Below are 22,269 nucleotides of genomic sequence, written 5' to 3' on the forward strand. Positions count from 1 at the left end.
ATTTAATACTTTCTGGCACTGGTGATGCAGTGGTTAAGCATTAGGCTGGTAACCAAAAAGTTGGCAGTTCATATCTACCAGCCACTCCTTGGAAATCCTATGGGGCAGTTCTACTCTGTTCTATAGGGTCGCTATGATTCAGAATTGACTTGATGGCAACGGAGGGGGTCTGGATCTGAAACTGTCTAAGGTCCTGCTTTTGTACATGCTTAAAACTACAGCTTAGGTATTACTGCTGCAGGAACACACCAAGCCTGGTGAGATGCCCTTTCTTTGGTCCTCTCACATGTGCCCCCTCTTCCCTGCTCCCTGCCCATGGAGTTCTTTGTTCACATTGAACACTCTGCATTTAGAATATCCATTTACTCATCTGCCTTCCCCTCTCAAACGTGAGCTCTGCATGGGGTCCCCAGTTCAGCACTGTGTTCTCATGTTGCCTGAGTGATGGATGAGTGAACACTCCATTGTATATCTCTGTTTGAGGGAAGGCAGCCTTCATAGGAATTCATGAACTCAATGCTTGTCATTAGCCCAAAGGTAGTCAAAGCTGGAAATCAGATCAATAGTGAGAAATATGCTGGAGAACTCAGAGAAAATCCTTTGGTTTCCAAGGGAGAGGACACCACACCTACTTTAAAGTGAGCGTTACTGGCTGTATAGGCTGTTTTAACCTCGGGCAAGATTCTGGGGAGGTAGAGCTCAGGCTAGAGAGGGCTGGAGCTGGAGAGTAAGAGCCGAATTTCCCCAATGGTTTCCATATGCTCTGATGGTGTCCATACCCTTGGAATGAAATATTGTTTAACTACCTCCTGCCCATGCATACATCCCATAAGCAGTTACTGAGTACCTACTGTGCGCCAGTTACTCTGCTCTATTCTGGGGAAGAGAAGGGAAGGACAGTGACTATTTGAGACCCTGAGTGGTGCAAATGGTTAATGCACTTGACTGCTACCCGAAAGGTTGGAGGTTCAAATCCACCAGAGGTACTTCAGAATAAAGATCTGGTGATCTACTTTTGAAAAATCGGCCATCGAAAACCTTATGAAGCACATTTATACCTGACACACATGAGGTCACCATTAGTTGGAATTGGCTTGACAGCGATTGGTTCCTGGTGACTATTTGGGGGATATGGTAATGAAAACAGATGGAACGCACAGTGGTTTACTCCGCATAAGAAGGAAGAGCCTTGGAAACTCAGAGATGGGGTGAGTCGCTTTTGGAGACCTGGGAAAGACTTTCCAGAAGAGATGATACTTGAGCTGGGTCTTAAAGGATAAGTAGGAATTTGAAGGTGAAATGGGACATTTCTGGTAAAGGAAATAGCATGAACAAAGGCCCAGAGGGATGTGAGGGTGTGACTTGCCTAGGGAACAGGATCACACTGGTTCATTTTGGCAAGAACATAGTGCACTTTTGGGAGGTGGGGGTGGAAGGAAAGGTGGCCGCAAAGACAGGTGCCTTACGCCTGGACTTACCGCTTGTAGAGCCATAGCCACTGCACTGACAGCTGAGAGGTCAGTCAGTATTTCCCACTTTTTTCTATGGTTGGGCCCATCAACAAGCATGAAGAGGCCCTGTGGCCAGCAGAAGAAGTTGGATAGGGGTAGGTATGGAAGATGTGGTCAGCCCATTGCACTGGAGCCAGGGCCTGTGAGGAACCCACATGGATGACACCACTCTCAAAGGAGGACCTGGCATGTGCTCCATTTAGAATGAGAGCCAGGAACCATGACAGCGATTTCTTTCCTTGGGTGCTGCTCCTGTTTTCTACAAGTGAGAACTGATAAAATGTTCCCTGAGGAGATTAGGGAATCCCTGGGTGATGCAAATGGTTAACACCCTCAACTGCTAACCCAAAGGTTGGAGGTTTGAGTCCACCCAGAGGCACCTCGGAAGAAAGGCCTACTAACCTACTTCCGCAAAATCAACTGTTGAAAACCCTATGGAGTCCAGTTCTATTCTGACACACACGAGTTGCCATGAGTCAGAGTCAACTCCATAGCAACTGGTTACTGGTGTTTACTCTTGACAGCAAACCCAAGGAGGAAGTTGTTATTATCTCTGTTTGTGGACAAGGAAACTATTAGGTAGAAGACCACCTCACACCTACACAAATAGCAACTGGTTTAACCAACTCAGTAGCAACTGGTTTAAGGAGAGGAGACTAGGGAGCAAGAGAGAAGGGAGGAGCGGGCCGGGAGAAGGGCATCAAAGGGAAAGTTAGGGTCCTGGCTGCCGTTCATTGTTCTGACTCTGAGAATAGACTGGGAGCACCATGAGCAGAGCCCACAGAGGCCTTGGCTTTCTGAGGAAGCCCAATCAGAACTCAAGAGCTGTGGGAACTGTATCACCTAAAGCATCAAGGCACCTCCCCCAGCCAGAATTGCCTTAATACCTTGTCAAATCCTCTCCCCTGAGTTATGTGGTAGGGAGGAGGGAACCACACTGGACTTTGATTCAGGCCATATTTTTATGAATTATCTTGCAAGCTGCCCTCACAGCCTCCCAACCTCCATTCATTTTCTTGTACCCTATGCTTGTGTTTCTTTTCTTTTTCAGTGATAGCGTATACATAAAATTTGTTTCCCATTCAACAATTTATACACAGCTTATTTTGTGACATTGGTTGCTATCCCCTCAGTGTATCAGCATTCCTCACTTCCTCCCTGTGGTCCCTGTTCCCATTCAGTCAACTTTCCTGCTCCTTCCTGCCTTCTGACCTTTGCTTTTGGGCAAATTCTGCCCTTTTGGTCTTGTGTGGTTGGTTGTTCCAGGGAACATGCTCCTCATGGCTATTATTGTTCACTTTGTAGACCTGTCTATTGTTTGGCTGAAAGGTGACCTCCGGGAGTGGTTTCAGTGTCAAGTTCCTATGCTTGTGTTTCTGATGCCCCCTCAACAATGTGAGCTGGTTAACGGCCAAGACGGTGTCTAATTTATACCTATCTGCCTGGCTTCTAGCACAGGGCTCGTCCTGGATCTGAAAAACAAACTCATAGATATTACCCTCATAATTTCTGAAAATATGACAAAACTGGTGAGGATATATCTCAACTTCCGGTGAGAAGGGGTAAGAGGAACTGCGACATGTTTTTTTCCTCTTGGATTTTCAGTCCCTTCATTTCTTAGCAGGCAGTTTCCTTTCACCTTTCTCAATAGTCTCCCAGGCTGGCTGTGGGCAGGTGGGTGGGAGCGCTCCATTCCTCCTCTTGTTATTCTTGCCTCCAATGCTCATGGCTGGGGTATCAGCTGCCATGTGCCCATCACAGGGTATTGCTGTCTTCATTTCATGCACGAGAAAATAGAGTCCTGATGAGATGAAATGACTTCTCCAAAGTCCTGGCTGCTGCAGCCTATTCCCATTTGAGCCCAGATGGGTCTGATTCCAAAGTCTCTGCTCCAGGCTGCCTTGAACATTAAACACACAAGTGGGACCACATTTAAAAATGCCTCCCCATTTCTGTACCATATAACCCAGAGACAAGGAAAATAGTTTAGTCTAGAAATATCTATGAGTTGCCTAGGACTGGGAGAGTAGGTGAGGAATGAGGAGAGGCTAATGGGTATGGGGTTTCTTTTGGGGATGATGAAAATGTTCTGGAAATAGATAGTGGTGATAGTTGCACAACTCTGTGACTAACACTAAAAACCACTCAACTGTACACTTCAAAGGGGTGAATTTTATGGCATGTGAATTATGTCTCAGTAATGTTATTCAAAAAAATTTAAGAAAAGAGACATTCAAGACTCAACTCATGAGAGTAACACCCTGGCTAAGAACTGGGCTTTGGGTCCATCTGACCTGCTTCCAAACCCTACTCTTCTGCTTACTGGCTGTGTGATATATAAGTCTTTTTCCTCATCTGTAAAGTTCGTTGTTGTTGTTGGCTGCCACTGAGTCAGCCCCAGACTCCTGGTGACCCCGTGCATAACAGAATGAAATATTGCTGCTAGGTCCTGCACCATCCCCATGATCGACTGCAAATTGGATATTTATGATCCATAGGGTTTTCACTGACTGATTTTCAGAATTAGATCACCAGGTCTTTCTTCCTAGTTCAGCTTAGCCTGGAAGCTCTGCTGAAACTTGTTCAGCATCTGTTATGGATTAAATTAGGTCTCTCAAAAGCATGTACTGTAAATCCTAACCTCTATGCCTGTGGTCGGAATCGACTGGGCCACAGTGGGTTCGGTATGCCTGTGGTTATAATCCCATTTGGGAATGGGTTGTCTTTGTCATGTTAATGAGGCAGGATTAGTGTAAGGTGTATTCTGAGTCAATCTCCTTTGAGATATAAAAGAGATTAAAAAAAGGAGCAAAGGAGAGGTAGGGTAAGATAAACACCAAGGCTCATGGAGATCTCCAAGGAGCTAGGAAGCAGAAGCTGAAGAGATAAGGGCCTTCCTCCAGTGCCAACGGTGACAAAAAACCTTCCCCTAGAGTCAGTGCTCCGAATTCAAACTTCTAGCCTCCTAAACTGTGAGAAAATAAATTCTGTTTGTTAAAGCCATCCACTTGTGGTATTTCTGTTATAGCAGCACTAGATGACTAAGACAGCACCATAACAACGCACAAACATTTGCTAACAGATGGGTGGTGGCTGCGTATGAGGTGCATTGGCTGGGAAGGGACCCCAGGCCTCCCACATGGAAGGCAAGAATTCTACCACTGAACCACCAGCGCCTCGTATCTATAAAATAGGGGTGATAACAATACTTACCTCCTAGGGTTGTTGTAAGAATTAAATCATATAATGTGTGTAAGGAACTGAAACATGGCAAGTACTTAGTAACTGGTGAGTGGTAGACATTATTATTATTATTACTTACCCTCTGAACATAACTGACTCCTTCCTCCTTGATGTCCCCGCTATCTCCTGTACATCTTCTATCCCAGCCCCAGCAGTCTTTCGGAGAGTTGTTAACTTGTATGTTTGTCTTTGCCACTACGCTTTGAATCCCTTGTGGGCAGGGAACCCGTTTGGTTCATCTTTTGTTCTCCAGTGCCTAGCACAGAGAAGGTTCTTAGAAAATATTTGTTAACCAGAATCTCATTTTGCTGGCTCCCTGTTGATGCCCCATCTCTGTCAGCTTTCTGCCTTGAGGGAACACTCCATGATCAAATGTGGGGCATCTGGTACCCCTCCCTCTCCAGCCCTTCCCCCACATCTGGCTGAATGAGGTGTGAATGAATCAAGGACATCAGGATCCAATTTGCTTTCCCCCTGCTTCTTTTTAAGCTGTGTGGGTTTAGAACTAATCAGTCAAGCATGACCGAGAGTTTTGACAAACCCAAAATATTGGGGAAAGAGTTCAAGATGTTTTGTTGATCCTGAAATGCAAAGGTGGTTAAGCTGTTGGCCCAACCATTTGTTGTATCTGAGGCCAGTGAGATTTTTAATAAGTCCGGTCTGCTTCAATCTTCTGGGTGACGGTGGGAGCTGAATGGGGGCTCTGACAACTGATCTCTCACAGCAATACCTTGGCCCCAGGGCTCATGCTGCCCAAAGAACAGCCAGATGGAGCCAGAGAGACAGAGGCTGATGGTCTTCACAGTGTCAGAGCTGCCACCTTCGGCCCAGGATGGGGGTTCTTCTGTGGCCCTGGGCAAGACTGAGACCACCTGTTGCTCCTAGAGCTTTAGAGGTCGGTCCTGGAAGTCTCTGTGTGTGACACAGACACTGCCGTACAGCTAGACTTGGCTAAAGTGAGAGTCAAGAGTCAACTGCTTAAAAATCAATGCACAGACTCTTTAAGAAAACAAATCAGTAAATTATTTTCTGTTTACAAAAACAATTGTTGTTATTAGGTTCCATTGAGTGGGCCCCCGACTCACGGTGACCCCATGCACAACGGAACAAATTGCTGCCCTGTCCTACATCACCCGTATGATTGCGTGGGGATAGAGCTGTTGTGATTCATAGGGTTTTCACTAGCTGATTTTTGGAAGTATACTGCCAGGTCTTTCCTCCTAGTCCATCTTAGTCCGGAAGCTCTGCTGAAACCTGTTCAGCAGCAGAGCAACACACAAGCCTCCACTGACAGAAGGGTGGTGGCTGTGCGTGAGGCTCACTGGCCGGGGATTGAACCTGGGTCCCTTGCACGGAAGACAGGGATTCTACCACTGAACAACCAGGAAAACTATTTTCATTTTTTATGGAAGATAATTCATCAGCCAGTTGCCATTGAGCTGATTCTGATTTATGGCAACCTCATATGAGTCGGAGTAGAACCGGGCTCCATAAGGTTTTCAGTGGCTGATTTTTTAGAAATAGATTGCCAGACATTTCTTTCAAGGCACATCTGGATGAACTCAAACCTTCCTTTAGTAGCTGACTGATTTACCGTTTACTCTGCCCAAGGGTTCCTAACTAATCAAAGAAGCAGCTATAAGGAAAGAAAACCACTTATAGTTCCACCTGGCAGAGAAACCACCAAAACCAAAAAATCCAAACCCAAAGCAGTTGAGTTGATTCTGACTCATAGCGACCCTATAGGACAGAGTGGAACTGCTCCATAGAGTTTCCAAGGAGTGCCTGGTGGATTCGAACTGCCAACCTTCTGGTTAGCAGCTGTGGCGCTTAACCACTACGCCATCAGGGTTTCCAGAGAAACCACCATTAACCCTTTATTATATAACCTTCCAGACATTTTTCTATGTATGTATATGTACATAGTATATAAACAGTCACATTGTAGCCTGCTCAGTTCTCAGGAAATAGATGACAGGGCCCCAAACCGTGTAGAGGACACCCTGATTACACATACACATATATTTTTAAAGTAAAATTGGGAATGTAATGTCAAGCTTTTTGTACACTGATTCTTCAGCTATTTATCCTTCAGATTATAGCATACATGCTATTTTCCTGGAAGCTTTTCTGGACTGGGGCAGATTGATTTCCCTATTACATGTTCTCGTAGTACCCTGCATTCTTATCATGATGCATCATATTGCAACTAGATGTTGAACATTTTCCAGAGTTTTGTCTCTTTTGCTAGACTGTAACTTGGGCAAGGGCAGGGCACTGGCTGATCCTGCACCTAATTCAGTTATAGCCCCTGAGCCCCTGGAGTGAAGGGGAGGCCTAGAGCCCCTGAGGATAGACCTTGCTAAGCCTACACCTGTGTATTCCTGTAACTATCTTCTCAATCTTCCCCAAAGGCACCTACTACTATTAACACAGGGATTGTGACCCAAGGAAAGAAAATGGCTAATCTTTTGGAATCTTTGGGGAATCTTGTTGGATACTCCAAGCAAAAACTAAATCCTGAGGATTCAGAACTATGTTATAGTTCACCAGTTGAAACTGGGGGACTTTTGTAGACCAGGGCATAGAGATCTCAACTGAGTTTCCTTCATAGAAGGACAACAGGGCACTATTACCGCAGTCTGGATGTGTAGCCGGAATGGATATTTTTGGCAACTGATAGAATTTCCACATAGCTTTCTGATCTGTTTTCAAGCCTCGAGAGCTAACGTAATTTGCTCTGCTTGGTTTTGGGCTTGCTTGGTGCCCATTAACCCTTCTTTCCTTCTAATTTCTTCCACTTTTAATTGAAATGTCTACCTTACCCATGTTCCACCGTTGTACTTTGGGAGCAGGTAACTTGCATTCTAGATTTCACAGGTTCACAGATGAAGAGGAATTTTGCCCCAGCATGGAATACTCCTAAAGTCTAACCCATATTTGATTTAGATGATTTAGAAGATGAGATATGGGACTTGAAGTTGATTTAAGACTTTTGGGGTGATATGATGGGGTGGATGTGTTTTGCACATAGGAAGGACATGAATTTTGGGGGGGACCAAAGGGTGGAATGTTATGAATTGAACTGTGACCCCCAAAGATATATGTTATAAATCCTCACCCCTATACCTGTGGTCACAATCCCATTAGGGGAAGGGTTTTCTTTGTTATGTGAATGAGGCACTATTAGTGTAGGGTGTGTCTTAAATCAATCTCTTTTGAGATATAAAAGAGCAGATTAAGCAACCAAAGATGGGTGAGGATAGGTGCCAAGTCACAGGATGATCACCAAAGGACCTAGGAATAGTAGCTGAAAAGAGAGGATGAACTTTCTCCAGAGTTGACAGAGAGAGCTTCCTCTAGCTTCCTCTGGACCTTCCTCTTGTGCCAGCACCCTGAATTCAAACTGCAAGCCTTCTACACTGTGAGAAAATAAATTTCTGTTTGTTTAAGCCACCTACTTGTGGTATTCCTGTTAGAGCAGCACTAGGTAACTGAAACGGAATTTGGTCTCTTAAGGAGAAAGGATAACATAGGAGCCACTAACTTCCATCATTTATACAAAAAGAAAAAAAAAAAAAAAAAGGAAAGCAATACTATATTTCCAAGGAGAACTGAAGACACTATCGCAACTACCAAAGACTTGAAAGATACAGGCGGGGTGCTACCTAGCTCATCCCTACATAATTTTGTCATTTGCCAGAGTGAAAGGATACTTGAGATGATGACAATGGATTGTCATAAAGTTAATTAGGTGGAGATTCTAATTGTAGCTGCTGTTCTGGATATGTTCTCCTTCTAGAACTAAGAAATACAGTCCTTGATACTGAATACGCAGCAGGCAAATGCATTTTCCTCCATTCTGAATCAGAAAGAGCATCAGAAGGGATGTTCATCTGGCAGGAACAACAGTAATATGCTTACTGTCCTGATTCAGGAATTTGTAAATTCTCCAGATTCATGCTACAATCTATTCTACAGGACCTTGACAGCTTCACCGTCTCACAGAACATCATGCTGGTCCACTAGACTGATGACATTATGTAGGTAAGTTCTGGAAATAGATTCCTTGGACGTTTGTCAAGATACATGTAAGCAGAGGGTGAGCTAAACATACTGTGAAAATACCGTTCTATACAGTTCCAGTGATCTACAGCAGGGTTGGCAAGTTTTTTTGTAAAGGGCAAGATAGTACATATTTTGGCTTTGGGCACTTGGTCTCTGCTGCAAGTACCCTGCTACTGTAGTGCAAAAGCAGCTGTAGACAATACATAAACGGATGAGTGTGGCTGTGTTCCAACAAAGCTTTATTTATAAAAACAAGTTGACCAAGCTGTGGGCTTGATTAGGTGTGTGGGCTTTAGTTGCCAATCCCTGATCTACAGCACATCTGTTATCTTCTCCAAAGTGAAAAACAAAAGTCTCTCCTGTTCTCCCTTCCAATGAGAAGGTGGATATATCTGAAATTTGGAATCAACTGATGCCAGATTTGTGTGTATTGCTCTCACCCATTTGCTACCAAAAAACTCCCAAAAGACCCCAAAACAAAAAACCAAAGCCAGTGCCGTTAAGTCGATTCCAACTCATAGTGACCCTATAGGACAGGGTAGAACTGCCCCATAGAGGTTCCAAGGAGCGCCTGGCGGATTCGAACAGCCAATCCTTTGTTAGCAGCCGTAGCACTTAACCACTACGCCACCATTTGCTAGGTGACCTAAAAATCAAGCAGCTTTAAGAGAGGCCCAGATTAAAAAGCCCCAGGGTGGTGCAAATGGTGCTTGTCTGCTAACCTAAAGGTTGGCAGTTCAAACGTACCCTGTGGTGCCATAGACATAATGCCTGGTGATCTGGCTTCCATAAGGATTACAGTCAAGAAAACCCTACGGAGCACTTCTACTCTGTTACACATGGGGTTACCATGATGAAATCAACTTCACAGCAACAAGTTTGGTTTAATTTAAGTTTAAAGCATTTCTAGCTGTTCCAAAATGCAGCCCAAAAAGCTCTTCACTCAACTCCTTTGACCTTTGCATGTTGCTGTAATGCTGGAAGCTATGCCACTGATATTTCAAAACCAGCAGGGTCACCTACGGTGGCCAAGCGTCAGCAGCACTTCCAGATTAAGGCAGACTAGGAAGAAGGACCTGGCAATCTACCTCTAAACAAATTGGCCAGTGAAAATCTTATGAACAGCCACAGAACATTTTCTGATATAGTGCTGGAAGATGAACCCTTTGGGTTGGAAGGCACTCAAAATACTACTGGGGAAAAGCTGCCTCCTCAAAGTAGAGTTGACCTTAATGACATGGATGGAGTCAAGCTTTCGGGACCTTCATTTGCTAACTTGAAAAGAAACAGGTGCAAACATCCATTAATAATTGGAATGTGAAATGTACAAAACATGAATCTAGGAATATTGGAAGCCATCAAAAATGAAATGGAATGCATAAAGATCAATATCTAAGCTCTAGTGAGTTGAAATTGACTGGTATTTGCAATTTTGAATTGGACAATGATATGACAGGAATTACAAATTGAAGAAGAAAGGCATCACATTCACTGCCAAAAAAAGAACATTTCAAGGTCTATCCTGAAGTACAATGCTGTCAGTGACAGGATAATATCCATATGCCTACAAGAGACCCCCCCACCACATGTCTTTCAATTTGCTGTACTGTGGGGGCTTGCATGTTGCTGTGACGCTAGAAGCTATGCCACTGGTATTCAGATATCAGCAGGGTCACACCCTTGGTGGACAGGTTTCAGCTGAGCTTCCAGACTAAGACAGACTAGGAAGAACCTGGCAGTCTACTTCTGAAAAGAATTAGCCAGTGAAAACCTTATGAATAGCAGCAGAACGTTGTCTGATATAGTGCGAGAAGATGAGCCTCCCAGGTTGGAAGCACTCAAAAGACGACTGGGAAAGAACTGCCTCTTCAAAGTGGAGTTAATCTTAATGAGGTGGATAGAGTCAAGCTTTTGGAATTGTCATTTACTGATGTGGCATGACTCAAAATGAGAAAAAACAGCTGCAAACATCCATTAATAATCAGAATCTGGAATGTAGGAAGTATGAATCTAGGAAAATTGGAAATCGTCAAAAATGAAATGGAACACATAAACATCGGTATCCTAGGCATTAGTGAGGTGAAATGGACTGGTATTGGCCATTTTCAGACTGACAATCATATGGCCTACTATGATGGGAATGAAAACTTGAAGAGGAATGGCATTGCCTTCATTGTCAAAAAGAACATTCCAAGATCTATCCTGAAGTACAATGCTGTCAGTGATAGGATGATATCCATACACCTACAAGGAAGAAGAGTTAATACGACTATTATTCAAATTTACACAACAACCATTCAGGCCAAAGATGAGGAAATTGAAGACTTTTACCAACTTCTGCAGTCTGAAATTGATCTAACATGCAATCAGGATACATTGATAATCACCGATGATTGGAATGTGAAAGTTGGAAACAAAGAAGAAAGATTGGTAGCTGGAAAATATGGCCTTGGTGATAGGATGCCAGAGATCACATGATAGAATTTTGTAAGACCAACAACTTCTTCACTGCAAATGCCTTTTTTCACCAACATAAATGGTGACTACATACATGGACCTCACCAGATGGGATACACAGGAATCAAATTGACTGCATCTGTGGAAAGAGATGATGGAAAAACTCAATATCATCAGTCAGAACAAGGCCAGGGGCTGACTGTGGGTCAGACCATTGATTACTCAGAAGCAAATTCAAGTAGAAACTGAAGAAAATTAGGACAAGTCCACGAGAGCCAAAGTACAACCTTGAGTATATACCACCGGCATTTAGAGACATCTCAAGAATAGATTTGACGCATTGACCACTAGTGACCAAAGACCAGACGAGTTGTGGAATGACATCAAGGACATCATACATGAAGAAAGCAAGAGGTCACTAAAAAGACAGGAAAAAAAAGAAAAGACCAAAATGGATATCAGAAGAGACTCTGAAACTTGCTCTTGAATGTCGAGTAGCTAAAGCAAAAGGAAGAAATGATGAAGTAAAAGAACTGAACAGAAGATTTCAAAGGGGTAAGATTTCAACAGAACAAGGGGATATTGTGTGGTTTAAAGTCAGGAAAGGTTTGCATCAGGGCTGTATTCCTTCACTATACATATTCGGTCTGTAAACTGAGCAAACAATCTGAGAAGCTGGGCTATATGAAGAAGAACGGGGCACCAGGGATGGAGGAAAACTCATTAACAACCTGCGATATGTGATGACACATCCTTCCTTGCTGAAAGTAAAGAGGACGTGAAGCACTTACTGATGAAAATTAAAGACCACAGCCCTCAGTATGGATTACACCTCAACATAAAGAAAACAAAAATCCTCACAGCTGGACCAATAAGTCACATCATGATGAATGGAGAAAAGATTGAAGTTGTCAAGGTTAATTTTACCTGGTTCCACAATCAACATCCATGGAAGCAGCAGCCATGAAATCAAATGAATATTGCATTGTAGAAATCTGCAAAAGATCTCTTAAAATGTTAAAAAGCAAAGGTATCACCTTGAAGACTAAGGTGTGCCTGCCCAAGCCATGGTGTTTTCAATCGCCTCATATGCATGTAAAAGCTGGACAATGAATAAGGAAGACCCAAGAAGAATTGATGCCTTTGAATTACGGTGTTGGTGAAGAATATTGAATATTCCAAGGGCTGCCAGAGGAACAAACAAATCCATCTCGGAAGAAGTACAAGACAGAGTGCTCCTTTGAAGTGAGGATGGCGAGACTTCATCTCAGATACTTTGGATATGTTATCAGGAGTGACCAGTCCCTAGAGAAGGACATCATGCTTAGTAGAGGGTCAGCTAAAAAGAGGAAGACCCTTAATGAGACAGACTGACACAGTGGCTGCAACAATGGGCTCCAGCATAGCAGCAATCATGAAGATGGCCCAGGATGGGGCAGTGTTTTGTTCTGTTGTACTTAGTGTTGTTATGAGACAGAACCAACTCAAAAACGCCTAATAACAACAATGGTCCTACCATCTTGAGCCTTCTGACCTTTTCCTCAGCACCCTTCCCGGGTAGTTCCATTTCTTCTATTTCACTTAACCAGGTGCCGTCGAGTCAACTCCAACTTACGGCGACACCAGGTGTGTCAGAGTAGAACTGTGCTCCCTAAGATTTTTATTGGTTGATTTTTGAAGGTAGATCACCAGGACTTTCTTCTGAGAACCTCTGGTTGGACCCAAACCTCCAACATTTGGTTAGCAGCCTAGAGCGGCAACCCTTTGCACCACACAGGGACTTCTTCCATCATTTACTGTAGGCCAAACTGATGGCCAAGCTTCAAAGCACCATCCCAGTTTCCGTGGAAGCCTCCTGACTATTACAGTAAGCCTGGTGTTGATAGCTGAGTAACTAAGCTGCTATTTTGTTTTTGTCAAGGCCTCTGAAAACACTACCAACAGCTAGTCAAATCTAGAGTCCTTGTAATTACCACTGCCCTCATAGCATTCAATGTCCCCTACTTCACCACCCTTCTCTACCTCATTCCAGTTCACTACAGTCTTAGTGTTTCTGATGTTATTGCTGCTAGGGGCTATCACCACCCCACTCACCACCAGCAATGGGGTCCTTATCGCCATCTGACCTGTAGGTATTACAGTTTCCGAATCCCACCTTGATGGTCTGCTTCCCATAACTTCTTCTTATAGCAGCTGCCTTAAATTAGGTTCTCCTAATCTAACTGCAATCCAACCCAGAGTCAAGGCTGCCTATGGGCAGGTAGTTGATTTTGGGTTGTGATTTCAGAGAAAATGGGTTCAGGTCTGGGAAGAGCAAAACAAGGAATAAGAGAAAGCCAATACAAGGTTGCATTATTTAGTTGATTACTACAATGGTGCTCAATCCCACTGGGATCTTCTGAGAGCTTCAGAATTTTCCACCCAAGTGATGGAAAAGGGAAACAGTTGTTCATTGTCTGTCTTGGTCAGTCAGCAGCCAGGAGTTTTGACCATCCATGGAGCCAGGCCCATGCCTGAGTACTGAATGGGATCCTGCTTGTATCTTACACCAAGATATCAGAGAAGCTCCAGGGCAGAAAACCTAGATAGATGGTGCAGCCAGGGGATCTGATGTCAGACTATACCTGCAGGCTCATTACCCTAGTAACAAGTGAAATTAAAGACGGACTGAGAGGAGGTGAGTCCAGGCACAAGAGGTGATGGATACACTGTAGACTTCTTCATTCCAAGGCTACAGTCACTGCTAAATGCCCAATTTTCAACCCTAAGTCCCGATATGTATGGTGGGTGAAATAAAGTAATGGACTAATTATTATGACAATCACGAATGCCATTCTCCAGCTGACATTCAGTGTCATATTAAAGCTTCAGATATAGCAACAGGTGGAAAGTAACTGATTGCAAGTTTGGGGTGTTGTTTTTCAGGATGTGGTATGCATTCTGAATCAGTGACCGTAAATTTAGGAACCTAGAAGTGGAGGCTGGGTGTGCCTCTTATGACTGAACCTAATGATTCAGTCTCAAAATTTTGCTCCATGACTTGTGGCCCTGTGGTCTGTTGAACCCAAGGAAGCATCCAAGGAAGGAATGCTCCCATAAAGAGAAACAGCAATCTCTCTACTCAGTTGGGTGTTAAGGCAGTCCCCTGGTCATGTGGTCTCCTGGAGCCAAGAGGTAAACAAAGAGAAAACATTTGGCTGGTGTGGTTGAGGGGAAACAGTGTTTGGGCTACACAATGAGGGCAGAGAGGAAGATGTATGGAACTCTGGTGATTCCTCCGGGCTCATCCTATTGCTTTGTCCTGTGGTAAAGTTTATGGAAGACTGTTAGACCCTTACACAAACAAGACCACAAAGGACTGATGTCCTTTGGGAATGAAGTTGTGGGTCATCTCAGTGGAAAAGCCCCCTGATAAGTTATGGAAGATAGGGGAAAGTGGGTTGCTGAGTGGATGAGAGATCTCACATATGTTAGCTCTGGCTTTGTGCCCATTTGCAGAAGAGAGAACTGTATTCTCTACCTATATTTTCTTGCTTATTGGAGGACAGGCTCTGGAACTGAGTAGCGAGGAGCTGGGAGTGTAGGCTTCATAGCTTTCACATCTTCTTCTGATTAAAACTTTCATATAGTAAAACTCCATCCCCAACAAGCTCTGGCTGAGGTTCACATACTCCTAGGGCTATATGGCCATATGTTGGAGGACGTATGGCTATCTGCTGGGCATTCATTCTACTTGAAGAGTTGGGAAAAATAACATTATTTTTTTGTATTAAAGCCAAAATTATATTTTGAAGCAGAATGCAAAATACCCATGATTTTTTTTTTTTAAAGGACAAAACATAAAACTTGAGATAAATTATATGTTTATAAGAGGCTGCTTTGAACTATAGATCTTTGGTTTCCTTGCAGTCTTTACGTTGCCTATCATTTGGTGTGAGGGCAGCGGTGGTCCAGTGGCAGAATTATTGCCTTCCACGTGGGAGGCCTGGGTTTGACTCCCAGCCAGTGTACCTCAAGCATAGCCACCACTCATGTGCCAGCGGAGGCTTGTGTTGCTGTGATGCTGAACAGGTTTAAGCAATCTACTGCCCAAAATCAGACAGTGAAAATGCCATGGATCACAACGATCCAATCCTGTTGTGTATGGAAACCCCATGAGTAGGGGCTGACTTGACACCAACTAACAGCAACATCAGTTGGAATACTGTCTCGGAAAAGATTGAGCAGTACTGACGCACTGCACTGCTGTGTGTCATGTATTCCAAAATCTGGCCTTTGTCTTTTCCTACAGGTTCCCTTCACACTACGTTCTATCATGTCTCCTAAGTTTAGGTTTCACCCAACCACACAACTGCTGCCTTTCCCCAAATATGCCACTACCTTTCACACTGTTGTGCTTTTATACCCTCTTAGGTTTTCTTTTAGGCAGACTGCGCTACCTTCAGGATCTAGCTTTATGCCCTGTTCTTCAGAGCTTTGTTTCATACCTGCCCTCTCTCTCCAGTCAGAAAGTCACGTTAATAGTCAAGTTAATGTTGCTGTTTTTAGCACCATCAAGTCGGCCCTTGACTCATGGCAACCCCATGCACAAGAGAATGAAATGCTGCCCTGTTCTGCACCATCCCCGTGATAGGTTGGATCAGACTGTTGTGATCCACAGGGTTTTCATTGGCTGATTTTTGGAGGCAGATTGGCAGCCCTTCTTCCTAGTTTGTCTTAGTCTGGAAGCTCTGCCAAAACCTGTTCAGCATCGGAGCAACACGAAAGCCTCCACTGACAGACTGGCGGTAGCTGCGTTATGATGTGCATTGGTGGGAAATCAAACCCAGGTCCCCTGCAAGCAAGGCAAGAACTCTGCCATTGAACTACCAATGCCACCTAGTTTTTTCAGAAACCTCATTTATAATCCTTGACACCCTATCTGTACCTGTTTCCATACGATTGCTTTGGAACTCTTGGTCTGCAAGTGATTGTTACGTGACCATTCCCCCTGTGAGGCTGTTAGCAATGAAGATGAATCCCAGCCCACGGGTATTTCCCTAGCACCAAGCACAATGCCTGGCAAGGAACCTCGAGTATATCTTAAGATATCTTTGCTGAATATCTAGATGGATGGAGAGATGAAGAGATCAGCGAGCATTAGTGTTGAAAATGCCAAGTCTCTAGGACTGTTCTCTTTTCTGACTGGTGGTGGTGGATTCTGGTCCTATAAACAACTGCCCCTTTTAAATTATTTGCTCTTCATTTTTTTTTTCTCTAAGCCCCAAAGACCTGGAGGCACAATAACCTCTTCGCCTGCATGAGATTTGCAAGTCATCAATTCCTGACCATGGGCCATTTCCTTTGTCAAGGGGGGAAAGTGATTCCCCGCAGTCTTCTGAATTTACAAAGAAAAGCTGTCCAGATGTTCCTGGCCTACCTCTCTACTCCCTCTCTCGCTCACAGCTCCCTAATTTTGCCTCCAAATGAATTTCATTCCTGGCTGAGGGGAGAGGGGAAGGATTAGGGAGCCCACATGCAGCTTCTTTCAAGCTTTGGGGGAGGGCAGATGGTTCTTGTCAGTATTTTTTTTTTTTTCATGCAGATATTGTCCTTTAAGGCAAAATGCAGGCTGCTGTGAAAACTCAGGCTGGCTTTGCATTAACCCCTGGGAGGCGGAGCAGACCCTCCCAGGCTGGGTTAGTGCATGACGGGAAGAGATTTGGCTTTGGTTTCTGTAGGCCAAGTCTTGGTCAACATGGAAGGGAAGCAAGCAAATAAACACAAATCCGTCACACCACCCCCACTTCCAATTAACTCCTAAGAACTAGTCCTGGCTCTGCACTTACTAGTAAGCTCGGCCACTTACTAGCTGTGTAGCCTTCATCTTTGATAGTCTTTGAGCCTCATTTTCCTCATCTATAAAATGGGACTAATAATGCCAGCTGCTGGGATTGTTGACAGGTCAGATCAGAGTTGAGATAATATGAATTTTTGTTGTTTTGTTAGCTGCCTTTGAGTTGGCCCTCTACTCCATGCACAATGGAATGGAACGCTACCCAGTCCTGTGCCACCCCCATGATTGATTTCAGATCACATTGTTGTCATCCATGGAGTTTGTATTGGCTGATTTTTAGAAGAAGATCACCAGGGCTTTTTTCCTAGTCCATCTTAGTCTGGAAGCTCAGCTGAAACCTGTTCAGCATCATAGCAAAACACAAGCCACCAATGGTAGACAGGTGGTAAGCTGCACAGGAAGTGCATCGACCAGGAATCGAGCCCGGGTCTCCCAAATGGTAGGTGAGAGTTATACCACTTATGAACCACTGATGTCCCTATAATGTGAATAATGGACATGCAAATGTGTTGTGGAGCGCTGACGGCATTTGAGCTCCCCTTTTGTAACAACTGAGCTAAGTGCGAAGTGGAGTTTGTCCTAGGTAGCCAACTGGCTTAATTTGGTGTTTCCACTCAGATCGTTTAGAAATGGCTGCCTGTCGTGGTGTCTTCCCAAGGTTTCAGGGTCGTGATATGCTCTGGGGTTCAGGGTAGAAGAATTGTGCCAGACCAATATCTGGGCTGGGTTTCTTATAGTGGATCATATTCTGAAATGCTGTAATTCTAGGATCTCAGCGAGCTCAGGAGTAGTCAAATAAGGCACTCTAGAATAGTTAGGACTTGAATTTTGTTTTGAAAACTGGGGATGGTTTGGAAGGGGAGGGCAGAGGTGAGCGTTCAAAGAAAGCAAAGTAATGGGAATTTGGTGGCAACAATTTGATAAATTAATTTCAATCTGATAACTATTTATTGAGTACCTACTGTGTGCCAGACACATTTGCTTATACATTTGTCCTCCAGGAGACATTGAGTCCCTTGCAGATAGGGATTGTAAGTTTTCCATCCCTGCTACATATAAAGATTCAAAGAGCTTGGTGGTGTAATGAGTGATCATTTCCTTCATGCCAGGCCCTGTGCCAGAGATGATTATGGTTTCTGAAGCCAAACTCATAGTCTAGTAGTTATGATGACATAGAAGAATAACAGAGAAAAGGGCAAGAAATTCTGTCCGCTGGGGTCAAGGACATCCCATGGAGAAAACGAGTTGGAACTGAGTTTTGAAGCAAAAAAAAAAAAAAAGAATTTCCTTGGCTGGATGAGGCAGGATAGAGAGAATGGGAAAGGCTATTTTAAGCTTAGGAACAGTACATGTGAAGGCTCAGATGTCTGAAAAAGCATGTGCATTTGGGGCAAAATATAAGTAGTCTGGTATTTTTGGAGTGTTCATTCAACCATTATTTATCAAGCACTGATTCTGTGGCGGGAACTGCTCTAGCTGCTGGAAATACAGGAGTAACCGAGGCGGGCGTATTTCTTTCTCTCAGAAGGTTTACATTCTGGAGTGTGGGGGCAATAAATGACTATTCCAATAAACAAACTTGATAATTTTAAATAATGTCAAATGCCTGGCAGATTCGAACTGCTGACCCTTTGGTTAGTAACCGTAGTACTTAACCACTACACCACCAGGGTTTCCATGGAGTGGCTAGTGGGTTCAAATTGCCTACCTTTTGGTCAGCAGTTGAGCACTTAACCAAAACCCTATCTAAAAAACAAACAAAAACAATCAATCCCACTGCCATAGAGTGGATTGAGACTCAGAGAGACCCTATAGTGAGAGTTAAATGGTTAATCAGGAGCACTCTGAGTTGTTTCTGCTGGATGAGGGCGAGTGGTGGTAGTGGTGGTGGGGTCGTGGTGGTGAGGTAGTCACTGGCATTATCCAGGAAATGTCAGGGCCTCTGGGGTTCTGCCCAACAGGGAAAATTCATTTCTATCCTGGGTCCCAGATATGAAATTCTCTTACCATTAAAGGGAGCAGGACAAAACATCCTCCAATCATGGCAATCCAAGGACAATGGACTTCCCTGTAGGGCCAGGAAGACACAGAAACCCAGATCAGAGGAGCTAGGCAAAGTGCCAGCTGCATTAATTAGTCATTTGCAGTAGGCATTTACTCTGGACAACATAGCTCATAAAGGCTTGCACTTAACAGTGAACCTTGAACGAGTTTAGAAGCAGAGACTGGGAACACAGGCCCCTAGGTAATGTGACAATAAGCCTAGATTCACATAGCACAAGTATAACAAGGGGCTCCCAGAAGCGGAACTGCAGAAGCCAGGCAGAACAAGGGGAGAATTCCAGCCTGGATCAAACCTAAGACTGGCTAAGAATTTGCACTGGTTCTTAGTGAGGAGGAGCTGGGAGAATATATCAAAACCTCTGTTACAGGTTGAATTGTGTCCTCCCAAAAGATCTGTTGAAGTCCAAACACCCAGTACCAGTGAGTATAACCTTGCCTGGAAAGAGGGTCTTTGCAGATGTAATCAAGTTGAGTTCACACTAGATAAAGACAGGCCCTAATCCACTGACCAGTGTCCTTATAAAAGGAGGAAATTTGAACACGGAGACACACAGACACACAGGAAGAACACCATGTGACGACAAAGCAAAGATTGGAGTGATGTGTCTACAAGCTAAGGAGCACCGAGAATTGCAGCAACCAGCAGCAGCTGGGATGAGGCATGGAATAGATTCTTCCCTAAAGCCTTCAGAGGCAGCACGGCCTGCTGACACCTTGATTTTGGACTTCTGGTCTCCAGAACGGTGAGCGAATAAATTTCTGTCGTTTTAAGCCACCCAGCACGCGGTCATCTGTTAGGGTGGCTCTAGGAAAGTAATGTGGCCTCCCTGTCAATCATTTAGGTCAATGGCTCTCAAAGTTTAAGGTGCCCAAGAATTATCTGGGGAGATTGTTAAACATGCAGATCACCAGGCCTCACTCCTGCAGCATTCAATATGGGGCCTGTGGTGTGACCCTGAAATAAGCACTTTGAACAAGCTGCCTCTTCCTCCCTCCAACCTGTTTTAGATGTAGGTGATTGATGATCATGCTTTGAGAAATACTGCCTCTGTGTTATTAAACGCAAGTAGAACTTAAATTAACCATGTGGTAAATTGTACATAGTTCTCTATTCTATGAGTAGTTCAGTCATTTTCAAAGAATTCTTTTGGGGGATAAAATTCCTTGTTAAAGCAGCTATGCAAGTATTGTTACTTGCATGTACTTGGACCAGGTAGACCCTGCCTAATTATTTCAGACGTGATTCTGCTTCCTAGTGTGGGCAAAACTGGATTCCAGCTCTCCTTAAGACTGCTGACTCATAGGGTGCCAGAGGAGCAGGCTGTGAGGCTACATGTCTGCTTTGCTCAAGTTTCCAAAGCAATTTGAAGAGTGTGTAGACTGTGCTATTACTATGATTATTTACACATTTCCTGAGAGCACTTCAGTAGGCACCGGAGATTGTGATGTTAACAAAACGAGGTCGCCGACTTCATGGAGTTTATAATCTAGTGTGTAGGTTATAAACAAACCTATAAAATATAAAAATATTTAGAGATGACAAACAAGGGCTGTGATGGAATAAACAAGATAAGGTGCTGGAGTTTAGCAGTTTCCTGTGTGGAAGAAGTCCTTGGTTGGTATAAATGGTTAAAGTGCTTGGCTGCTAAGAAAAAGGTTGGAGGTTTGAGTCCACCCAGAGGCGATCTACTTCTGAAAAATCAGCCACTGAAAACTGTACAGCGCACAGTTCTCTGACACACAAGGGGTTGCTATGAGTTATAACTGACTCAATGGCCGCTGGTTTACTGGTTTCTGGTAGTGCAGTGGTTAAGCCCTAGGCTGCTAACTGAAAGGTCTGTGGTTTGAACCCACCAGCTGCTCAATGGGAGAAAGACGTGGCAGTCTGCTTACATAAAGACTTACAGCCTTGGAAAACCTATGTGGCAGTCCTACCCTGTCCTCTGGGGTCACTATGAGTCAGAATGGACTCAACAGCAATGGGTCTGGTGAGTATAGTAGGTGGAGGTGGTTTCACTTCTTATTTTTATAAGTGGGAGTTGAGGGGTGGTGGGCACATTTAGGGTTGGAGGACTGCTATGATCTCTGGGACCACTGGCGTGGAAGCAAACATGTGATGATTCTCAAAATCATTGGTTGTTTTTCCCACAGCACTCATTGTCTAGACTCTAGAAATCTGGGGTTTTGGTTCTGGCTCTGCCATCAATGTATTGTGTAGTGTCAGCCAGGTTACCTCTCATCTCTGTACTTCATTTTCCTGATCTGTAAAATGTTGGACTGGAAACTAAGTCCTTTTCAGTACTAAAGTCTACCATTTGACAATTTGTGATTTTGTGAATAGTGGGAATTTCAGGTGAAATATATATTGAGGTAGGTGAAAAAAAAAAAAAAAAACCTTTGTCACTTCCTTCTGCTCAGACTGTACAGCTAGAGAGAAAAAAAATCGAGGTGCCGTCAAGTTGATTCTGGAGACCCTGTATGTGTCAGAGTAGAACTATGCTCCATCGGGTTTTCAATGGCTGATGTTTCAGAAGTAGATCATTAGGCCTTTCTTCCGAGGCACCTCTGGGTGAGTTCGAATCCCCAACCTTTCAGTTAGTAGATGAGCACTTAACTGTTTGTGCTACTCAGGGACTCTATGCAGCTAGAGAGCTGCCCATGTGGGAGAAGGAGTGAACATAAATTCTGTGCACCATCTCAGATTCCTTCAATGGCTTCCTTCTTTTCGATGGGACTGTTGGACCATGCTGCCATCCCATCTTAGCACAGCTTAGTGAGAGGGAGTGTGCCCCACTACCTGTGCCTAGTTCTCTAAGTGACTGAGTTTAAGCCTGAGGCCTGTGTGGGGAATATTTCCTTCGTTCCCGCCAATCAAACCTACCTGCAGAAAACTGTGCCTCCATTTCTGGCTTAGGTGAAATGCCACACTGAGTGCTGTGGGCACTGGCTTAGTGAGTGGCCATCAAAGGGGTCTAGATGAGGGACCCAGCCATGCAGGGGAGTTGGCTCTCTTTAAGCTAAATTTAGGCTAATGAGGAACTTGAGATGAGAGGAAGATGGCCAGATCCACTGCCCACCTTTCTCTCCATA

The 22,269-nt window shown here is 44.1% G+C and overlaps 1 long non-coding RNA gene across 2 annotated transcripts in view; it reads left to right on the plus strand.

The window, feature by feature from the left end:
- The first annotated feature begins 8,652 nt into the window (after window positions 1–8,652).
- Window positions 8,653–22,269, plus strand: part of LOC126073115 (uncharacterized) — a 48,956-nt gene continuing 35,339 nt past the window's right edge. The window contains exons 1-2 of one of the 2 annotated variants that reach the window (XR_007516656.1): window positions 8,653–8,801; window positions 19,548–19,922. This is a non-coding gene — a long non-coding RNA (uncharacterized LOC126073115). Of the gene's footprint in view, window positions 8,802–19,415; window positions 19,923–22,269 lie in introns of those variants that run through there. The other variant, XR_007516655.1, reaches the window with a different exon arrangement.

This window comes from Elephas maximus, chromosome 3 (assembly GCF_024166365.1).
Source record: "Elephas maximus indicus isolate mEleMax1 chromosome 3, mEleMax1 primary haplotype, whole genome shotgun sequence".
NCBI classification, from domain to species: Eukaryota; Metazoa; Chordata; class Mammalia; order Proboscidea; family Elephantidae; genus Elephas; species Elephas maximus.